Source organism: Oncorhynchus masou, chromosome 15 (assembly GCF_036934945.1).
Source record: "Oncorhynchus masou masou isolate Uvic2021 chromosome 15, UVic_Omas_1.1, whole genome shotgun sequence".
In the NCBI taxonomy this organism is placed as follows: domain Eukaryota; kingdom Metazoa; phylum Chordata; class Actinopteri; order Salmoniformes; family Salmonidae; genus Oncorhynchus; species Oncorhynchus masou.
The window spans coordinates 7,702,094-7,722,269 of NC_088226.1; positions in this window are offsets into that span (position 1 = coordinate 7,702,094).

Below are 20,176 nucleotides of genomic sequence, written 5' to 3' on the forward strand. Positions count from 1 at the left end.
GTCTTCTTTGACTACCTCTTTGTAGTCTTCTTTGACTACCTCTAGTGACTACCTCTTTGTAATCTTCTTTGACTTCTTTGTACTTCTTTGACTACTCTTTGTAGTCTTCTTTGACTACATCTATGCAGTCTTCTTTGACTACCTCTTTGTAGTCTTCTTTGACTACCTCTATGCAGTCTTCTTTGACTACCTCTTTGTAGTCTTCTTTGACTACCTCAGTCTTCTTTGACTACCACTTTGTACAGTATTCTTCTTTGACTACCTCAATGCAGTCTTCTTTGACTACCTCTATGCAGTCTTCTTTGACTACCTCTATGCAGTCTTCTTTGACTACCACTTTGTAGTATTCTTCTTTGACTACCTCTATGCAGTCTTCTTTGACTACCTCTTTTGTACAGTATTCTTCTTTGACTACCTCTATGCAGTCTTCTTTGACTATCTCTTTGTAGTCTTCTTTGACTACCACTTTGTACTTTCTTCTTTGACTACCTCTATGCAGTCTTCTTTGACTACCTCTTTGTAGGCTTCTTTGACTTTTGACAGTATTCTTCTTTGACTACCTCTATGCAGTCTTCTTTGACTACCTCTTTGTACAGTCTTCTTTGACTACCTCTATGCAGTCTTCTTTGACTACCTCTATGCAGTCTTCTTTGACTACCTCTACCTCCATTTTGTACAGTATTCTTCTTGACTACCAGCTGACTACCTCATGCAGTCTTCTTTGACTACCTCTTTGTATCTTCTTTGACTACCTCTATGCAGTCTTCTTTGACTACCTCTTTGTACAGTATTCTTCTTTGACTACCTCTATGCAGTCTTCTTTGACTACCTCTTTGACAGTAGTCTTCTTTGTACCTCTATGTCTTCTTTGACTACCTCTATGTAGTCTTCAGTATTCTTCTTTGACTACCTCTTTGTAGTCTTCTTTGACTACCTTGACTTCTTTGACTACCTCTACCACTTTGTACAGTCTTCTTTGACTACCTCTATGCAGTCTTCTTTGACTACCTCTTTGTAGTCTACCACTTTGTACAGTATTCTTCTTTGACTACCTCTTTGCAGTCTTCTTTGACTACCACTTACAGTATTCTTCTTTGACTACCTCTATGTGTCTTCTTTGACTACCTCTTTGACTACCTCTTTGTACTTTGACTACCTCTTGCAGTCTTCTTTGACTACCTCTATGACTACCACTTTGTACAGTAGTCTTCTTTGACTACCTCTATGCAGTCTTCTTTGACTACCTCTTTGTAGTCTTCTTTGACTACCTCTTTGTGACTACCTCTACAGTCTTTTGACTTCTTCTTTGACTACCTCTATGCAGTCTTCTTTGACTACCTCTTTGTAGTCTTCTTTGACTACCTCTTTGTAGTCTTCTATTCTTCTTTGACTACCTCTTTGCAGTCTTCTTTACCTCTATGACTTCTTTGACTACCACTTTGTACAGTATTCTTCTTTGACTACCTCTATGCAGTCTTCTTTGACTACCTCTATGCAGTCTTCTTTGACTACCTCTTTGTAGTCTTCTTTGACTACCTCTTTGTAGTCAGTCTTCTTTGACTACCTCTTTGTAGTCTTCTTTGACTACCTCTTTGTAGTCTTCTTTGACTACCACTTTGTACAGTATTCTTCTTTGACTACCTCTATGCAGTCTTCTTTGACTACCTCTTTGTAGTCTTCTTTTGTACTACCTCTATGCAGTCTTCTTTGACTACCTCTATGCAGTCTTCTTTGACTACCTCTATGCAGTCTTTCTACATTTTGTGTCTTCTTTGACTACCATTTTGTACAGTATTCTTCTTTGACTACCTCTATGCAGTCTTCTTTGACTACCTCTTAGTCTTCTTTGACTACCACTTTGTACAGTATCTTTTTGACTACCTCTATGCAGTCTTCTTTGACTACCTCTTTGTAGTCTTCTTTGACTACCTCTATGCAGTCTTCTTTGACTACCTCTTTGTCTTCTTTGACACCTCTTTGTAGTCTTTTTGACTACTTTGTACTCTATGCAATCTGTCTTTTTGACTACCTCTTTGTAGTCTTCTTTGACTACCTCTTTGTAGTCTTCTTTGACTACCTCTATGCAGTCTTCTTTGACTACCTCTTTGTAGTCTTTTGACTACCACTTTGTACAGTATTCTTCTTTGACTACCTCTATGCAGTCTTCTTTGACTACCTCTTTGTAGTCTTCTTTGACTACCTTTGACTACCTCTATGCAGTCTTCTTTGACTACCTCTTTGTAGTCTTCTTTGACTACCTCTATGCAGTCTTCTTTGACTACCTCTATGCAGTCTTCTTTGACTACCTCTATGCAGTCTTCTTTGACTACATCTTTGTGTCTTCTTTGACTACCTCTTTGTGTCTTCTTTGACAACCTCTTTGTACAGTATTTTTCTTTGACTACCTCTTTGTACAGTATTCTTCTTTGACTATCTCTATGCAGTCTTCTTTGACTACCTCTTTGTAGTCTTCTTTGACTACCTCTTTGTAGTCTTCTTTGACTACCTCTATGCAGTCTTCTTTGACTACCTCTTTGTAATCTTCTTTGACTACCTCTTTGTAGTCTTCTTTGACTACCTCTTTGTAGTCTTCTTTGACTACATCTATGCAGTCTTCTTTGACTACCTCTTTGTAGTCTTCTTTGACTACCTCTATGCAGTCTTCTTTGACTACCTTCTTTGTAGTCTTCTTTGACTACCTCTTTGTAGTCTTCTTTGACTACCACTTTGTACAGTATTCTTCTTTGACTACCTTCTTTGACTACCTCTATGCAGTCTTCTTTGACTACCTCTATGCAGTCTTCTTTGACTACCACTTTGTACTTTGTATTCTTCTTTGACTACCTCTATGCAGTCTTCTTTGACTACCTCTTTTGTACAGTATTCTTCTTTGACTACCTCTATGCAGTCTTCTTTGACTATCTCTTTGTAGTCTTCTTTGACTACCACTTTGTACAGTATTCTTCTTTGACTACCTCTATGCAGTCTTCTTTGACTACCTCTTTGTAGGCTTCTTTGACTACCACTTTGTACAGTATTCTTCTTTGACTACCTCTATGCAGTCTTCTTTGACTACCTCTTTGTACAGTATTCTTCTTTGACTACCTCTTGCAGTATTCTTCTTTGACTACCTCTATGCAGTCTTCTTTGACTTCTTTGACCTCTATGCAGTTTTCTTTGACTACCATTTTGTACAGTATTCTTCTTTGACTACCTCTATGCAGTCTTCTTTGACTACCTCTGTAGTCTTCTTTGACTACCACTTTGTACAGTATTCTTCTTTGACTACCTCTATGCAGTCTTCTTTGACTACCTCTTTGTACAGTATTCTTCTTTGACTACCTCTATGCAGTCTTCTTTGACTACCTCTTTGTACAGTATTCTTCTTTGACTACCTCTATGCTGTCTTCTTTGACTACCTCTTTGTACAGTATTCTTCTTTACCTCTATGCAGTCTTCTTTGACTACCTCTTTGTACAGTATTCTTCTTTGACTACCTCTATGCAGTCTTCTTTGACTACCTCTTTGTACAGTATTCTTCTTTGACTACCTCTATGCTGTCTTCTTTGACTACCTCTATGCAGTCTTCTTTGACTACCTCTTTGTACAGTATTCTTCTTTGACTACCCCTATGCCGTCTTCTTAACAGTGTTTATTTGATGGCAGTAACCATGGCTTGAACATCTTCAAACGATACAAAAACTGATGCAATGTGTTTAGAACATGACAGGAGTTTGTGCTGGCAGGAGAGAATCAGCAGTCACTCAGTCTGTATGGTCACCAGTCAGTCTGTCACTTGTTTGGCATGTCAATCAATGGAGCAGTCCATCCCCCACTGTGTGGGTGAGCGGAGTGGACAGCAATTCACCTGGTCTTGGATCAGTCACTAGACGCTGTCTTAGTGGATCAGTGTCTGGAGGTAGAGGACACCCTGCACCCCCAGGCCTAGACAATGACTGGTCTGTTAACAGTGCTAAAGGCAGATAGATGGGAGAGCAACAGGTGGGCAGGCAGCCCCGGCCTCCCACATTGCATCTGGAGAACAGCTGGAATGAAGGATGCCAAACAAGTCAGGCAAACAGAGAGGAGAGGCTGGGATAGAGGAGGACAGAACATCAATGTTTTAATTTTAATTTCCTACAGCAAATATGTTTTGTTAAGATGTGTTGATTATAAATACAGTATATACATATAAAGTGGGTAAAACAGTATGTAAACATTATTAAAGTGACAGTACCTGTCACACCCTGACCATAGTTTGCTTTGTATGTTTCTATGTTTTGGTTGGTCAGGGTGTGATCTGAGTGGGCATTCTATGTTGGATGTCTTGTTTGTCTATTTCTATGTCTGGCCTGATATGGTTCTCAATCAGAGGCAGGTGTTAGTCATTGTCTCTGATTGGGAACCATATTTAGGTAGCCTGGGTTTCACTGTGTGTTTGTGGGTGATTGTTCCTGTCTCTGTGTTTGTTGTCACCAGATAGGCTGTTTAGGTTTTCACACATTTATTGTTTTTGTTAGTTATTAATGTCGAGTTCCTTTATTAAAGAACATGAATAACCACCACGCTGCATTTTGGTCCGCTTCTCTTTCACCAGAGGAAAACCCTAACAGTACCGTACAGTACCAATCAAATGTTTGGACACACCTACTCATTCAAGGATTTTTCTTTATTTTTACTATTTTCTACATTGTAGAATAATAGTCAAGACATCAAAACTATGAAATAACATATATGGAATCATGTAGTAACCAAAAAAAAGTGTTACACAAATCAAAATATATTTGAGATTTGAGATTCACCCTTTGCCTTGATGACAGCTTTGCACACTCTTGGCATTCTCTCAACCAGCTTCACCTGGAATGCTTTTCCAACAGTCTTGAAGGAGTACCCACATATTCTGAGCACTTGTTAGCTGCTTTTCCTTCACTCTGTGGTCCAACTCATCCCAAATGGGTTGATGTCGGGTGATTGTGGAGGCCAGTTCATCTGATGCAGCACTCCATCACTCTTATTATCGGTAAAATAGCCCTTACACAGCCTGGAGATGTGTTGGGTCATTGTCCTGTTAAAAACAAATGATAGTCCCACTAAGCGCAAACCAGATGGGATGGCATATCGCTACAGAATGCTGTGGTAGCCATTCTGGTTAAATGTGCCTTGAATTCTAAATAAATCACTGAAAGTATCACCAGCAAAGCACCCCCACACCATCACACCTCCTCCTCCATGCTTCACAGTAGGAACCACACATGCAGAGATCATCTGTTCACTTACTCTGCATCTCACAAAGAATCAAAAATCCCAAATTTGGACTCATCAGACCAAAGGACAGATTTCCACCGGTTTAATGCCCATTGCTCGTGTTTCTTGGCCCAAGCAAGTCTATTCTTCTTATTGGTGTCCTTCAGTAGTGGTTTCTTTGCAGCAATTCGACCATGAAGGTCTGAAAGTTCTTGAAATGTTCTACATTGACTGACCTTCATGTCTGAAAGTAATGATGGACTGTCATTTCTCTTTGTTTATTTGACCTGTTCTTGCCATAATATGGACTTTGTCTTTTACCAAATAGGGCCATCTTCTGTATACCACCCCTACCTTGTCACAATCGTGTGTTTTGTTTGTGTCTCGTGTACTTTTGTATTTTTCGTATTTTTTGTATATATATTTCAAGTTTATTTTCAATCTCTTTACGATTTTTAATTCGATTATACCTTCCGGTAACCCGCCTCACCCAATGCGATACGGTAACGCTATTATTTTTAATTTTAGAACACATTCAAGAACCTCCAGAAGCTAACCAGCTAATTAGCTATTCAGCCATTGTTAACCAGTTCCATCATCTTTCGTTCCAGTACTCTGCTGCCTGTGACTGGAACGAATTGCAAAAATCGCTGAAGTTGGAGACCTTTATCTCCCTCACCAACTTCAAACATCAGCTATCTGAGCAGCTAACCGATCGCTGCAGCTGTACATAATCTATTGGTAAATAGCCCACCCATTGTCACCTACCTCATCCCCACAGTTTTTATTTATTTACTTTTCTGCTCTTTTGCACACCAATATCTCTACCTGTACATGATCATTTATCACTCCAGTGTTAATCTGCAATATTGTAATTATTCACCTACCTCCTCATGCCTTTTGCACACATTATAGACTCCCCTTTTTTTCTACTGTGATATTGACTTGTTAATTGTTTACTCCATGTGTAACTCTGTGTTGCCTGTTCACACTGCTATGCTTTATCTTGGCCAGGTCGCAGTTGTAAATGAGAACTTGTTCTCAACTAGCCTACCTGGTTAAATAAAGGTGAAATAAAATAAAAAATAAAAATAAAATCTACTGCTGCCCCCTGGACACTGCTGCCCCCTGGACACTTGGCTACATAGCTGATGCCTGCTGGACTGTCCATTAATCACGGTACTCCATTCTGTTTATTTATTTTTTATCTGTCGGCCCCAGCCTCGAACTCAGGCTCTGTGTGTAGTTAATCCGACCCTCTCTGCCTAGTCATCACCATTTTACCTGCTGTTGTTGTGTTAGCTGATTAGCTGTTGTTGTCTCACCTGTTGTTTTAGCTAGCTGTCCCAATCAACATCTGTGATTACTTTATGCCTCGCTGTATGTCTCTCTCAAATGTCAATATGCCTTGTATACTGTTGTTCAGGTTAGTTATCATTGTTTTAGTTTACAATGGAGCCCCTAGTTCCACTCTTCATACCTCTGATGCCTCCTTTGTCCCACCTCCCACACATGCAGTGACCTCACCCATTACAACTAGCATGTCCAGAGATACAACCTCTCTTATCATCACCCAGTGCCTGGGCTTACCTCCGCTGTACCTGCACCCCACCATACCCCTGTCTGCGCATTATGCCCTGAATATATTCTACCATGCCCAGAAATCTGCTCCTTTTATTCTTTGTCCCCAACACTCTAGGCGACCAGTTTTGATAGCCTTTAGCCGCACCCTCATACTACTCCTCCTCTGTTCCGCGGATGATGTGGAGGTAAACCCAGGCCCTGCATGTCCCCAGGCACCCACATTTGTTGACTTCTGTGATCGAAAAAGCCTTGGTTTCATGCATGTCAACATCAGAAGCCTCCTCCCCAAGTTTGTTTTACTCACTGCTTTAGCACACTCTGCCAACCCTGATGTCCTTGCCGTGTCTGAATCCTGGATTAGGAAGGCCACCAAAAATTCTGAGATTTCCATACCCAACTATAACATTTTCTGTCAAGATAGAACTGCCAAAGGGGGAGGAGTTGCAGTCTACTGCAGAGATAGCCTGCAAAGTAATGTCATACTTTCCTGGTCCATACCCAAACAGTTTGAACTACTAATTTTAAAAATCACTCTCTCCAGAAATAAGTCTCTCACTGTTGCCGCCTGCTACCGACCCCCCTCAGCTCCCAGCTGTGCCCTGGACACCATTTGTGAATTGATCGCCCCACATCTAGCTTCAGAGTTTGTTCTGTTAGGTGACCTAAACTAGGATATGCTTAACACCCCGGTACTCCTACAATCTAAGCTAGATGTCCTCAATCTCACACAAATCATCAAGGAACCCACCAGGTACAACCCTAAATCTGAAAACAAGGGCACCCTCATAGACGTTTTCTTGACCAACTGGCCCTCCAAATACACCTCAGCTGTCTTCAACCAGGATCTCAGGGATCACTGCCTCATTGCCTGTATCCGCTACGGGTCCGCAGTCAAACGACCACCCATCATCACCACTTCTGCGAGTGGGCCTTTCTAATCGACCTGGCAGGATATTGACCTCATCCCGTCAGTTGAGGCATTCTTTAAAAGTAACTTCCTCACCATCTTAGATAAGCATGCTCCGTTCAAAAAATGCAGAACTAACTCCAGACCTGACTGCCTTCGACCAGCACAAAAACATCCTGTGGCGGACTGCAATAGCATCAAATAGTCCCCGCGATATGCAACTGTTCAGGGAAGTCAGGTACCAATACACGCAGTCAGTCAGGAAAGCAAAGGCCAGCTTTTTCAAGCAGAAATTTGCATCCTGTAGCTCTAACTCCAAAATGTTCTGGGACACTGTAAAGTCCATGGAGAACAAGAGCACCTCCTCCCAGCTGCCCACTGCACTGAGGCTAGGTAACACATTCACCACCGATAAATCCATGATAATCGAAAACTTCAACAAGCATTTCTCAACGGCTGACCATGCCTTCCTCCTGGCTACTCCAACCTTGGCCAACAGCTCCGCCCCAGCTTCTCCTTTACCCAAATCCAGATAGCAGATGTTCTGAAAGAGCTGCAAAACCTGGACCCGTACAAATCAGCTGGGCTTGACAATCTGGACCCTGGACCCTCTATTTCTGAAACTATCCACCGCCATTGTCGCAACCCCTATTACCAGCCTGTTCAACCTCTCTTTCATATCGTCTGAGATCCCCAAGGATTGGAAAGCTGCCGCAGTCTTCCCCCTCTTCAAAGGTGGGAGACACCCTGGACCCAAACTGTTACAGACCTATATCCATCCTGCCCTGGCTATCTAAGGTCTTCGAAAGCCAAGTCAACAAACAGATCACTGACCATCTCGAATTCCACCGTACTTTCTCCGCTGTGCAATCTGGTTTCCGAGCCGGTCACGGGTGCACCTCAGCCACGCTCAAGGTACTAAATGATATCATAACCGCCATCGATAAAAGATAGTACTGTGCAGCCGTCTTCATCGACCTTGCCAAGGCTTTCGACTCTGTCAATCACCATATTCTTACCGGCAAACTCAGTAGCCTCGGTTTTTCTAATGACTGCCTTGCCTGGTTCACCAACTACTTTGCAGACAGAGTTCAGTGTGTCAAATCGGAGGGCATGTTGTCCGGTTCTCTGGCAGTCTCTATGGGGTGCCAATTCTCGGGCCGACTCTTTTCTCTGTATATATCAATGGTGTTGCTCTTGCTGCGGGCGATTCCCTGATCCACCTCTACGCAGACGACACCATTCTGTGTACTTCTGGCCCTTCCTTGGACACTGTGCTATCTAACCTCCAAATGAGCTTCAATGCCATACAACACTCCTTCCGTGGCCTCCAACTGCTCTTAAACGCTAGTAAAACCAAATGCATGCTTTTCAACCGTTCGCTGCCTGCACCTGCACGCCCGACGAGCATCACCACCCTGGATGGTTCCAACCTAGAATATGTAGACATCTATAAGTACCTAGGTGTCTGGCTAGACTGTAAACTCTCCTTCCAGACTCATATCAAACATCTCCAATCTAAAATCAAATCCAGAGTCGGCTTTCTATTCCGCAACAAAGCCTCCTTCGCTCACACCGCCAAACTTACCCTAGTAAAACTGACTATCCTACTGATCCTCGACTTTGGCGATGTCATCTACAAAATAGCTTCCAATACTCTACTCAGCATACTGGATGCAGTGTATCACAGTGCCATCCGTGTTGTTACTAAAGCACCTTATACCACCCACCACTGCGACCTGTATGCTCTAGTCGGCTGGCCCTCGCTACATACTCGTCGCCAGACCCACTGGCTTCAGGTAATCTACAAGTCCATGCTAGGTAAAGCTCCACCTTATCTCAGTTCACTGGTCACGATGGCAACACCCACCCGTAGCACGCGCTCCAGCAGGTGTATCTCACTGATCATCCCTAAAGCCAACACCTCATTTGGCCGCCTTTCCTTCCAGTTCTCTGCTGAAGTTGGAGACTTTTATCTCCCTCACCAACTTTAAACATCTGCTATCTGCGCAACTAACCGATCGCTGCAGCTGTACATCGTCCATCGGTAAATAGCCCACCCAATTTACCTACCTCATCCCCATACTGTTTTTATTTATTTACTTTTCTGCTCTTTTGCACACCAGTATCTCTACCTGCACATGACCATCTGATCATTTATAACTCCAGTGTTAATCTGCAAAATTGTAATTATTCGCCTACCTCCTCACGCCTTTTGCACACAATGTATATAGACTCTTTTTTTCTACTGTGTTATTGACTTGTTTATTGTTTACTCCATGTGTAACTCTGTGTTGTTGTCTGTTCCCACTGCTATGCTTTATCTTGGCCAGGTCGCAGTTGTAAATGAGAACTTGTTCTCAACTAGCCTACCTGGTTAAATAAAGGTGAAATTAAAAACTAAAACAACACAACTGATTGGCTCAAACTCATTAAGAAGGAAAGAAATTCCACAAATGTACTTTTAACGAGGCACACCTGTTAATTGAAATACATTCCAGGTGACTACCTCATGAAGCTGGTTTAGAGAATGCCAAGATTGTTCAAAGCTGTCATCAAGGCAAAGGGTGGCTACTTTGAAGAATCTCAAATATAAAATATAATTTGATTTGTTTAACACTTTTTTGGTTACTACATGATTCCATATGTGTTATTTCATAGTTTTGATGTCTTCACTATTATTCTACAATGTAGAAAATAGTACAAATAAAGAAAAACCCTTGAGCGAGTAGGTGTGTCCAAACTTTTGACTGATACTGTACATAGGGCATCAGTCTCTATGTTGCAGAGTACAGTACTAGATGGTAGCCGGCTAGTGACAGTGACTAAGTTCAGGGAAGGGTACTGGGCGGTGGCTGGCTCGTGAGTGAGTATTTAACAGTCTGATGGCCTAGAGGTAGATGCTGTTTTCAGTCAATCGGACCAAGCTTTGATGCACCTGTACTGTCTCCGACTTCTAGATGGTAGCGGGGTGAGCAGGCCGTGCCTCGGGTGGCTGAGGCCCTTGATGATCTTCTTGGCCTTACTGTGACACCGGGTGCTGTAGATGTCCTGGTGGGCAAGCAGTTTGCCCCCGGTGGTGAGTTGGGCTGACTGCACCACCCTCACGTGAGCCCTGCGGTTGCGGACGGTGCAATTGCCATACCAGAAAGTGATACAGCCTGACAGGATGCTCTCAATAGTGCCTCTGTAGAAGTTGGGAGGGGCTTAGGGACAAAGCTGAATTTCTTCAGCCTCCTGAGGTTGAAGAGGCACTGTTGCACCTTCACCAGACTGTGTGGATGGACCATTTCAGGTCGCCAGTGATGAGCACACCATGGAACTTAAAGCTGTTGATCCTCTCCACTGCAGCCCCATCTATGTAGATTGGAGCATGCTCCCTCTGCTGTCTACTGAAGTCCACAATCAGCTCCTTCGTTTTGTATATATCAATGATAAAAAATAATAAATCAGTGCATCAGAGTAAAAATATTTCCCCTTCGGCTGTATAGGAAAGAAAATGCAAAACTGAATGCTTTTTATTGTCAACGTTTTGGCTGGAGCGTTTCTCAAAACAAGTCTCCTAAATATTCACGTTATGAACTATAAAACATTTTTTATGTATTAGTACTAGCCTACACAGGCTCAAAGCTAGAATTAGCCATCCTGTATGGTCCAAGTGTCCATCAGACCTGCCTGTACATTGTGTGTGTGTGTGTGTGCATGTCCTTTGTGTGACAGCTCAGTTATAGAGTTCTCTCTCAGTATGTATGTATGTGTGTGCGTGTGTGTGTCCTTTGTGTGACAGCTCTGTGTGGACTCTATGATGAGGATGAGGGGGGACAGGGCAGATGGCACTCACAGGGTTAAAAGTGCTGAATTAAAGTCAGGCCAGATGCAGGCGTGTTGATTGTGGTGGACAGGTCCAGTAAACAGGGCCAGATTGCTGAGTCAGGTGGCTTGTCACTCTGGGTGAAGGGCTGTGGCTTCAGTCTGAAGCCACACTTGTTGACAAGCAGAGCTCAAGTCCTGCTGTATAATTAAGGTTGTTAGGGAAGGGCATCAATTGGCAGAGCTGCAGCCATCTGCAGCAGGGTAAACGGCTGAATATGGGTGTGTGTGTCTGTGGAGAATGCGGACAAGAAAAATCGGGAAGTTGTGCAAGCTTGAAGGTGTGGCAGGCTCTTTTTGAAAAGAATCTTCAGAATTTGGTCTCACACCATATAGAGATTGCATTTATAGATAAGTAACCACACACACACACATACACACACACACACACACACACACACACACACACACACACACACACACACACACACACACACACACACACACACACACACACCACACACACACACAGCTCTGTATTACTATACTTATGAGGACTTTTTATTCTAACCTTGACTCCTAAACCTACTTTTAACTCTAAACCTAACCCCCAACCACCACCCCCCACCCCACATATACACACACACAATTACACTCACTGTCACACTGTGGAAGCTAATCATTTCCCACTTTCTCCACACCATTGATGTGTTTCATTTTACTGGTACAGTACTTCATTATGCCGGCAAGCACAATCACGTAGCAACACAAACACACACATCCCCAGGTTCACGGCCCCAACCATGCCACCAGGCAATCTCAATGGTCTCAACAATTTGGTTAAAGGGCGTATGGAATGTGTCTGAAAGGGCAAGGGCCAGGGTGGTGCAGGGTGTATCATTGTTTAGGCTGTGTTTGCAGTATTTCACCATGTGCTGGGAGAAACAGGTTCAGGTGGAGTCTAGCCTATTATTAGCCTTACACTGCAATTACTAAATCTATTACAATTGAAAAACAGTGTCCCCAAGCTCCTCTTAGCAAGATGCAAGCATTTGTTATTTGTAGTTGAAGACATTCTGTATATACTGTGTGCACAAAACATTAGAAATACCTTCCTAATATTGAGTTGCCCTCCCCCTTTTGCCCTCAGAACAGCCTCAATTTGTTGGGGCATGGACTACAAGGTGCCGAAAGCGTTCTGGCTCAAATCAAATCAAATCAAATTTTATTTGTCACATACACATGGTTAGCAGATGTTAATGCGAGTGTAGCGAAATGCTTGTGCTTCTCGTTCCGACAATGCAGTAATAACCAACAAGTAATCTAACTAACAATTCCAAAACTACTGTCTTATACACAAGTGTAAGGGGATAAAGAATATGTACATAAAGATATATGAATGAGTGATGGTACAGAGCAGCATAGGCAAGATACAGTAGATGGTATCGAGTACAGTTTATACATATGAGATGAGAATGTAAACAAAGTGGCATAGTTAAAGTGGCTAGTGATACATGTTTACATAAGGATGCAGTAGATGATATAGAGTACAGTACATACGTATACATATGAGATTAATAATGTAGGGTATGTAAACATTATATTAGGTAGCATTGTTTAAAGTGGCTAGTGATATATTTTACATCATTTTACATCATTTCCCATCAATTCCCATTATTAATTCCCATTATTAAAGTTGCTGGAGTTGAGTCAGTTTGTTGGCAGCAGCCACTCAGTTAGGTCAAGTAGGCTGGATGTCCTTTGGGTGGTAGACCATTCTTGATACACACAGGAAACTGTTGAGCATGAAAAACCCAGCAGCTTTCCAGTTCTTGACACACTCAAACCAGTGCGCCTGGCACCTACTACCATACCCCGTTCAAAGGCACTTAAGTCTTAAGTCCCAACAACCTGCCCGCTTGACCCTATCCCCTCCATACCATTTCCGGAGACCTTCTCCCTTACCTCACCTCGCTCATCAACTCATCCCTGACCGCTGGCTACGTCCCTTCCGTCTTCAAGAGAGCGAGAGTTGCACCCCTTCTGAAAAAACCTACACTCGATCCCTCCGATGTCAACAACTACAGACCAGTATCCCTTCTTTCTTTTCTCTCCAAAACTCTTGAACGTGCCGTCCTTGGCCAGCTCTCCCGCTATCTCTCTCAGAATGACCTTCTTGATCCTAATCAGTCAGGTTTCAAGACTAGTCATTCAACTGAGACTGCTCTTCTCTGTATCACGGAGGCGCTCCGCACTGCTAAAGCTAACTCTCTCTCCTCTGCTCTCATCCTTCTAGACCTATCGGCTGCCTTCGATACTGTGAACCATCAGATCCTCCTCTCCACCCTCTCCGAGTTGGGCATCTCCGGCGCGGCCCACGCTTGGATTGCGTCCTACCTGACAGGTCGCTCCTACCAGGTGGCGTGGCGAGAATCTGTCTCCTCGCCACGCGCTCTCACCACTGGTGTCCCCCAGGGCTCTGTTCTAGGCCCTCTCCTATTCTCGCTATACACCAAGTCACTTGGCTCTGTCATAACCTCACATGGTCTCTCCTATCATTGCTATGCAGACGACACACAATTAATCTTCTCCTTTCCCCTTCTGATGACCAGGTGGCGAATCGCATCTCTGCATGTCTGGCAAACATATCAGTGTGGATGACGGATCACCACCTCAAGCTGAACCTCGGCAAGACGGAGCTGCTCTTCCTCCCGGGGAAGGACTGCCCGTTCCATGATCTCGCCATCACGGTTGACAACTCCATTGTGTCCTCCTCCCAGAGCGCTAAGAACCTTGGCGTGATCCTGGACAACACCCTGTCGTTCTCAACTAACATCAAGGCGGTGGCCCGTTCCTGTAGGTTCATGCTCTACAACATCCGCAGAGTACGACCCTGCCTCACACAGGAAGCGCGCAGGTCCTAATCCAGGCACTTGTCATCTCCCGTCTGGATTACTGCAACTCGCTGTTGGCTGGGCTCCCTGCCTGTGCCATTAAACCCCTACAACTCATCCAGAACGCCGCAGCCCGTCTGGTGTTCAACCTTCCCAAGTTCTCTCACGTCACCCCGCTCCTCCGCTCTCTCCACTGGCTTCCAGTTGAAGCTCGCATCCGCTACAAGACCATGGTGCTTGCCTACGGAGCTGTGAGGGGAACGGCACCGCAGTACCTCCAGGCTCTGATCAGGCCCTACACCCAAACAAGGACACTGCGTTCATCCACCTCTGGCCTGCTCGCCTCCCTACCACTGAGGAAGTACAGTTCCCGCTCAGCCCAGTCAAAACTGTTCGCTGCTCTGGCCCCCCAATGGTGGAACAAACTCCCTCACGACGCCAGGACAGCGGAGTCAATCACCACCTTCCGGAGACACCTGAAACCCCACCTCTTTAAGGAATACCTAGGATAGGATAAAGTAATCCTTCTCACCCCCCCCCCTTAAATGATTTAGATGCACTATTGTAAAGTGGCTGTTCCACTGGATGTCATAAGGTGAATTCACCAATTTGTAAGTCGCTCTGGATAAGAGCGTCTGCCAAATGACTTAAATGTAAATGTAAATGTCTTTTGTCTTGCACATTCACCCTCTGAACACATACACAATCCATGTTTCAATTGTCTCACGTCATAAAAATCCTTCTTTAAACTTTTCCTCCCCTTAATCTACAATGATTGAAGTGGATTTAACAGGTGACATCAATAAGGGATCATTGCTTTCACCTGGATTCACCTGATCAGTCTATATCATGAAAAGTGGGCCTAAATTCAACATGGAAAAAATGCCAAGGGCCAGTTAAAAGTAAAACAGTCTTGTCATAATGTAGCCTATAGATTGTTAAATACATTATACATTACATAGTGGTTGTATAATATAATCTTCATTTGTTGTGCAGAACTAAGATGCTTTTTCCAGAGGAGGGAGGTCAACCATCCTGTGTCCATGGGGCCAGGGGCGGATTGGGACTAGAAATTGGCTCCGGTATTTCTAACATACCGGACATTTTTTTTCTTGTGGTCCCCACACTGGCCCATTTTCCGAAATGCCAGATGGCCAGTCTGCCCCTGTATGGGGCTCTGGTGAGAGGACTGCAGGCAGATCTTTTGTCACCAGACAGGGCTAAACTACACAATAATAAAGTATAGACTAGCTACTCCCGGAACAATGTTCTCCAGGCATCACTACAGTCAGTGGCCCAGCACCCAGTTAGGCCAGGTCGCCTTGTGTTCATGTGCGTGCATTTCGTGATGAACACTCAAATAAGGGATATTGCCAAAGCCATAAATCTCTGTTTAGAGAGCAGAGGAAGATACGGCCGATAAGAAGGAGCAGTGAATCTCAGTCAGGTTTTCCCCTCCCATTTATGTATTTTCGGTAGAACTACATAGGCTGGATGACTTCATGTCTTGAGAGCTTGGGTTCTAATTGGACTTCTGTGTATCTCTCACTAACCCTGCACTCCCTCTTTCACCCTCACTGCTCTATTCAGTTTTGTTTTCCTGCATTTCCAACACCTGGCCTGGGAAAGAGCTGTGGGGAGATGAAACTTCTGACAACATTCCAACAAATTCCAGCCCCAATGCCTGGGCACAGCAGTGGATTGTTCGCATTTCTTTATTTAAAGGCGCAGTGTGCTATTGTTTCTCATGACCATAAACTTAATTCATGTGCAAGTATAGGCTAAATACATGAAGGAGAACTTGAGAGCTAAGATGTTTGCTCTTTATTCTTCTTATACACCAGTGCCAGATCAGCATGACATTATGATAGCCTTCAACAGAAGAATTCTGAATCATGTGCTCTGTACTTGTGTGTCTATGCCATGGATAAAGTTACTGAAACCTGTGTGGAAAAGGCAATAATGTGAAAACCATGAAGTATGTAGGTCCGTGAAGTGTGAATAAGGAACCATCACCAAATAGTTTTCCAACCGAAGAAACCACAACATTTAAAAAAAATATATATAATTACCCAATCTTTTTCTGTTTTCCCTCCCCACCTCCACCCCTCCCCACCTCACTGGAGGATGCATGTGCGTCAGACTGGGGTCGGAAAAGAGGAGAAGTACTGCTTTCTGACTTTCAGGAAGGAAACACATCTGGGGAATAAGGAAAGAAAGAACAAGTATAAAGAATTAGAGTGCAGGAGGGGGAGCGGGCCAAAAATAGTCAACCTCCTCTTATGCCTCACCAATATCCTCAGCAGACCCCTCCCTCAGTGGATGACTAAACCATTGAACCCCCAGCCATGAACCTTACTTCCTCCCAGGTCTCATACTCTTATCATACTCTTATCTTCTATGATGGATACATTATATAACATCTAAACACATTTTTTGAGACTATATTGGTAGATGGTGGGTAGCAATGTAGTCTATAACGGACAGAGGATAAACATGTGCAGTCATTTACACAGAACATTGGCTCTGGTGGTTTGACAAATATGTTGAAGCCGCATATAAGACTGAGTTTAGCATTCAGTAGTGACTAAACAAAGTTGATGGGCAGGTCTGTTTGGGAGACACACAGTGCCTTGCAAAAGTATTCATCCCTCTTGGCGTTTTTCCTATTTTGTTGCATTACAACCTCTAATTCAAAAAATTCTAAAAAAATAAAAAACTTAAAAGTGGTGTTTGCAAATGTATTCACCCCCTTTGCTATGAAGCCCCTAAATAAGATCTGGTGCAATCAATTACCTCCAGAAGTCACATAAGTAGTTAAAGAAAAGTCCACCTATGTGCAATCTAAGTGTCACATGATCTGTCACATGATCAATATATATGTGTGTATATATACAGTTGAAGTCAGAAGTTTACATACACTTAGGTTGGAGTCATTAAAACTCGTTTTTCAACCACTCCACAAATTTCTTGTTAACAAACTATAGTTTTGACAAGTTGGTTAGGACATCTATTTTGTGCATGACAATACATTTTCCCAACAATTGTTTACAGACAGATTATTTCACTTACAATTCACTGTATCACAATTCCAGTGGGTCAGAAGTTAACATACACTAAGTTGACTGTGCCTTTAAACAGCTTGGAAAATTCCAGAAAATGATGTCATGGCTTTAGAAGTTTCTGATAGGCTAATTGACATCATTTTAGTCATTTGGAGGTGTACCTATGGATGTATTTCAAGGCCTACCTTCAAACTTTGTGCCTCTTTTCTTGACATAATGGGAAAACCAAAAGAAATCAGCCAAGACCTCAGAAAATAAATTGTAGACCTCCACAAGTCTGGTTCATCCCTGGGAGAAATTTCCAAACGCCTGAAGGTACCACGTTCATCTGTACAAACAATAGTACGCAAGTATAAACACCATGGGAACACGCAGCCGTCATACCGCTCAGGAAGGAGACGCGTTCTGTCTCCTAGAGATTAACGTACTTTGGTGCGAAAAGTGCAAATCAATCCCAGAACAACAGCAGAGGACCTTGTGAAGAAGCTGGAGGAAACAGGTACAAAAGTGTTTGTGTCCACAGTAAAACGAGTCCTACATCGACATAACCTGAAAGGCCGCTCACAGCAAGGAAGAAGCCACTGCCCTAAAACCGCCATAAAAAAGCGACTACGGTTTGCAACTGCACATAAGGACAAAGATTGTACTTTTTTGGAGAATTGTCCTCTGGTCTGAAGAAAAAGAAATAGAACTGTTTGGCCATAATGACCATCATTATGTTTGGAGGAAAAAGGGGGAGGCTTGCAAGCCGCAGAACACCGTCCCAACCGTGAAGCACGGGGGTGGCAGCTTCATGTTGTGGGGGTGCTTTGCTGCAGGAGGGACTGGTGCACTTCACAAAATAGATGGTATCATGAGGATGGAGAATTATGTGGATATATTGAAGCAACATCTCAAGACATCAGTCAGGAAGTTAAAGCTTTTTCACAAATGGGTCTTCCAAATGTACAATGACCCCAAGTATAGTTCCAAAGTTGTGGCAAAATGGCTTAAGGACAACAAAGTCAAGGTATTCGAGTGGTCATCACAAAGCCCTAACCTCAATCCTATAGAAAATTTGTGGGTAGAACTGAAAAAGCGTGTGTGAGCAAGGAGGCCTACAAACCTGACTCAGTTACACCAGCTCTGTCAGGAGGAATGGGCCAAAATTCACCCAACTTATTGTGGGAAGCTTGTGGAAGGCTCTCTGAAACGTTTGACCCAAATTAAACAATTGAAAGGCAATGCTACCAAATACTAATTAAGTGTATGTAAACTTCTGATCCACTGGGAATGTGATGAAAGGTTGAAAATCTGAAATAAATCATTCTCTCTACTATTATTCTGCCATTTCACATTCTTAAAATAAAGTGGTGATCCTAACTGACCTAAGACAGGGAATTTTTATAAGGATTAAATGTCAGGAATTGTGAAAAACTGGGTTTAAATGTATTTGGCTGTGGTATATGTAAACTTCCGACTTATATATACTTGTATAGACTTGTATATATACACAGTTGAAGTCGGAAGTGTACATATACCATAGCCAAATACATTTAAATATATATATATATATTTAAATATATATACACCTGTTCTGAAAGGCCCCAGAGTCTGCAACACCACTAAGCAAGGGGCACCACCAAGCAAGCGACACCATGAAGACCAAGAAGCTCCCCAAACAGGTCAGGGACAAAGTTGTGGAGAAGTACAGATCAGGGTTGGGTTATAAAAAAATATCAGAAACTTTGCACATCCCATGGAGCACCATTAAATCCATTATAAAAAAATTGAAAGAATATGGCACCACAACAAACCTGCCAAGAGAAGGCCGCCCATGAAAACTCATAGACCAGGCAAGGAGGGCATTAATCAGAGAGGCAACAAAGAGACCAAAGATAACCCTGAAGGAGCTGCAAAGTCCCACAGCGGAGACTGGAGTATCTGTCCATAGGATCACGTTAAGCAGTACACTCCACAGAGCTGGGCTTTACGGAAGAGTGGCCAGAAAAAAGCCATTGCTAAAATAAAAAAATAAGCAAACACATTTGGTGTTCGCCAAAAAGCATGAGGCAGACTCCCCAAACATATGGAAAAAGGTACTTTGGTCAGATGAGACTAAAATTGAGCTTTATTGCCATCAAGGAAAACGCTATGTCTGGCTCAAACCCAACATCTCTCATCACACCGAGAACATGTTTTTCATCGGCAGGGACTGGGAAACTGGTCAGAAATGAAGGAATGATGGATGGAGCTAAATACAGGGGAATTTTTGAGGGAAACCTGTTTTGTCTTCCAGAGATTTGAGACTGGGATGGGGGTTCACCTTCCAGCAGGACAATGACCCTAAGCATACTGCTAAAGCAACACTCGAGTGGTTTAAGGTGAAACATTTAAATGTCTTGGAATGGCCTAGTCAAAGCCCAGACCTCAATCCAATTGAGAATCTGTGGTATGATTGATTGCTGTACACCAACGGAACCCATCCAACTTGAAGGAGCTGGAGCGGTTTTGCCTTGAAGAATGGGCAAAAATCCCAGTGGCTAGATGTGCCAAGTTAATAGAGACACACCCCAAGAGACTTGCAGCTGTAAAAGGTGGCTCTACAAAGTATTCACCTTAGGGGGAGGGGGGATTCTTGAATACTTTCGCAAAGCCACTGTAGGAAGGGAAACAGACATGTCACACGGGTA